At 39.8% G+C, this 3,709-nt stretch overlaps 1 pseudogene; it reads right to left on the bottom strand.

The window, feature by feature from the left end:
* LOC103741131 overlaps window positions 1–3,246 on the bottom strand; it is a 112,382-nt pseudogene extending 109,136 nt beyond the window's left edge.
* Between the last annotated feature and the right edge of the window lie 463 nt (window positions 3,247–3,709).

Here is a 3,709-nt window from a genome sequence, read left to right as displayed (position 1 = left end):
CTAAGGATCAAACACAAGGCAAATGCTCTACCACTGAGATATAGTGCCAGCCCTAAATGTTCAATTGTTTTAAAAAGATTTTGAAAAATGGAAAAGAAACGTCTCATATTTTTTCACACAGTTAATGTTTTTGTTTTTTATTTCATTTCTAAAAATGTATACACCAAAATGTATATCTGATATTATTTTCTTTATAAAAACATTTTTGCTATTATTTATGTGTGCATATGTATGTGTGTGTATGTGTGTGTGTATGCTTGTGCACATGGAGGTCAGAGGAAAACTTTGTGTAGTCTGTTCTCTCCTTCCACCTTGACATGGGTTCCAGGGATCAAACTCATGTATCCATGCTTCCATCGAGTGACAGGTGCCTTTACTGGTTGAGCAATCTTACCATCCCCTCTGGTATCATTTTCTTTCTGTCCAAATAAAATCCTCTAGAAATTTTTAATATAATAGTTCGGAGTTACTTAATCTTTTTTTTTTAATCCAATGGTTTGTTTATTGAAATTTTTTTGTGGTCTTTTTGAGACAGGGTCTCCGTGTAGCCCCAGCTGGCCTAGAACTCACTATGTAGACAAGGCTGGCCTTGAACTCACAGAGATCCACCTGTCTCTACCTCCTGAGTGCTGGGATTAAAGGCATGGGCTACCATGCCTGGTCCTGTTTATTGAAATTTTAAGTTAAGGGGGTACTTCAATTTTCTCATTCACAATTAGTTTTATACTATTTGTCAGGCAATTTTGGGGTGTGGTATTTACAGGGAGTTTCCTGGAGCACTGAGGGCCACCTGAAGCATTGCTATTGATCCAAAATCTTCCCAGCTATTTTCAGACTGCAGCTGTGAAGAGAGTTGGATGCAGTAGAAGTATAGAACTCTAATGTCCACAGATTCAGCTCATGTCTGCTAAACTATTTTAAGTTGGAGTTCAGGAGTCAAAATGAGCAGTACCTGGTGAAATGATTAATATTTGGTAAAAATAAAATCATGTGTCCTGGTTGATTTCTAATTTTAATCATTTTGTAGCAAGACAGCACCATTCACTAAGAATGAAAACATCAGAAATTCATTTCATTTGGTAAAGTAGTAGTAATTTAGTTTTAGATGTGTCTTATATGACACATTTTCGTTTAAAAATGATTTCAAGCAGGTATGGTGGTGTATACATATATTCTTGCCCCTGAGGGGTAGAAGCAGGAGGATACATAGTGAGACATGGCCTTGAAAATTCAAAAGCAATCAATCAAACAAACAAACAAGACACTAGAGAATAAACATGAGATGAACTTCAATAATACAAGCATCTGAAGTTCAGTACCTATTTGGCTTTTACAAACCAATCGGATATCTATCTGTATAAGGATAGTAATTGAAACTTAGAGTAACAGAAGTCATCTTAAAAGTAAAGTAAAAAAAATTTGTTTTCTTAGTTATTCTGATTGGGGTAAGATGAAATCTCTTATTTTTTAATATTTTTATTGAGCTTTTGTGCATTTCATATAATAGATCTCAATCAAATTTAGACTCCTTTCCCCATCCGCACCCCCCCTCGTAGCCCCCCCCAACGGGATTTCATGCATTTTATCATATATGTTAAGTTCTAGCCTGTCAAACATTTGTACCCAGATGTACCTCCGTGCAAGTTCGTGCACTGGAGTCTAATCAGCCTATACAGAGTCTCTTCCTTAAAGAAGACCTTCTCTCCCTCACCCAGCACTAATCAGTTGGCAATAGTTCTTTGACTAGGGTTGGGGCCTGCTGCCTACTTCCCCAGTTCTACACTGGGTTTCTGTCTAAGTTGTCATGGGTCTTGTGCATGCTGTCACCATTGTTGCAAGTTCATATGAGCAAGTTCTCAGTGGCCTGAAAGCCTTTTTCCTTTTGTTCATACACCAACCCTGGCTATTACAATCTTTCCACCTCCTCTTCCACAATGGTCACTGATCCATGGGTAGGTGACGTTTAATATAGGAGTCTTATCCAGGGACACACACTATGCAGTCTTTTGTTCTCTAAAACTTAGCCATGGCTTCTGAAGAGAAGCCTGTGGCATTTCTGTCTTTGTGCCATCACTGCTGTTCATTCTGAACATCTTAAATTTTTAAAAGTGTTTTATTTCTTATTTTATGTTTATGAGTGTTTTTCTTGTATGTATGAAAATGTACCTGTGCTGTGCAATGCCTGAAGAGGCCAGAAGAAGGTGTCAGATCCTCTGAGACAGGAGTTACAGATGGTTGTTAGTCTCTATGTGGGCTTGGAATTGAACCTGGGTCCTCTGAAAGAACAGCAAGTGTCTTAACTGCTGAGCCATCTCTCCAGCCACGAATTTTAGATTTTTCATCTATAGTTTCTTTCAAATTTAAAAGAATATGTCAGGATTTCCTTATGCTTTCAAACTCCCTCTTCTGAGACTAAAATTAAAAGGATCCTTTTTGAAATTACTGGCATCTCCTGAGACTTGCTTTTAAGCTTAGTTAGGGGTTTATAGCTCAGAGAAGAGCTAATTTAGCCTGGGACTCTGAACAGTGTCTGTGACTAGGAGATTTTTCCTCTCTGTCTAGTGGACAACCTAGACTGATTGTTAAGTTTTGTGAACTCTGGGAACTCTTTTGTACAATCATCTTTGGTGAGTCTCTCCCTGGGCCTAGTGTATGTGTGTCCCACATGTATTATACCGGAGTACTGAGCCAAAGTCTAAAAGGATTCGGAGATCTCTCAGCTCTCTATGTGTAACAACTTTCATTTTATCCTGTACATTTTACCTATCTTGGACTTCCTGAGGTCAGAATTAGATCTCTTCAATTTAGGGAGGTCACAGTCCCTCCTTAGGCTGCATCCCAGAATTTCTCCTCAGGCGAAATATCAAATTGTGTGGTGCTCATCTCAGTCACCTTTGTCCTTTAAGAGGTGTGATCCAGAAGTTCCTCTGATAAGCCTTGGTCTCACCTCCTTCCCATGCTCTGTGGAAGGAGCAAGCCGATTAAGGAGCAGAGCTATGGAGATGTAAGCCAGGAAAACCAGGAAGCCGCTCTCTCACCCTTTTGTGTGGCTCTTGGGAAGCCACCAGACTTCTGTTTGGGTGTGGACTTCCCAGCATAGCCGTGAATGGGGTAGTCACCATTTTTGGAACAGAGTGCAGCGAAAGCTGGTGTGGGATTGATGCCCCACCTTCTCAGGGCCTCCATGGCAGGGTGAGATGAAGCACTGCAGAGCACATTGGGAAAAAGGGGTAGAACTGCCACCATATTGAGCACAGGAGAATGCCTGGGTGGGGGTGGATGGCTGCATTTCAAATATGGAAAAGGAAAAGCCTGTCAGCATCTGTGCTTTTGTAAGCCACCCCCTCCCAAATGTCATATAAACTATGTGAAATCTAAATAGAATGTCCTGTGTCAGTTCATCCATCCACAGCAGGACCAGGAGACTCTGAGTGGGGGGCAAGTCTCCCAGTGGGAAAAGGAAAATGTAGTGAAGCAGGAGGTGGATATTTTGGGCTGCCCATTGAGCAAGGTATCAAAAGGAATATCACGTATATTTGGTCTGGATTCTTAGTTGTTTAAGAACATAAACACATTCCCTGTTATTTGTAGCTTGAAGTGAAATTCCAGTGCTGCTTTTATAACATGTTTTCACTTAATTATTTGAAGATTTCTTCCATTTATAAATTTTAGGTAATACAAATAGTCAAATGAAAATCTTTCTGAAATT

The sequence above is a fragment of the Nannospalax galili genome, unplaced genomic scaffold (genome assembly GCF_000622305.1).
Source record: "Nannospalax galili isolate Female #2095 unplaced genomic scaffold, S.galili_v1.0 scaffold1151, whole genome shotgun sequence".
Taxonomy (NCBI): Eukaryota; Metazoa; Chordata; class Mammalia; order Rodentia; family Spalacidae; genus Nannospalax; species Nannospalax galili.
The sequence above is the reverse complement of the archived record's forward strand: the minus strand, read 5'-3'. Positions and strand labels throughout refer to the sequence as shown.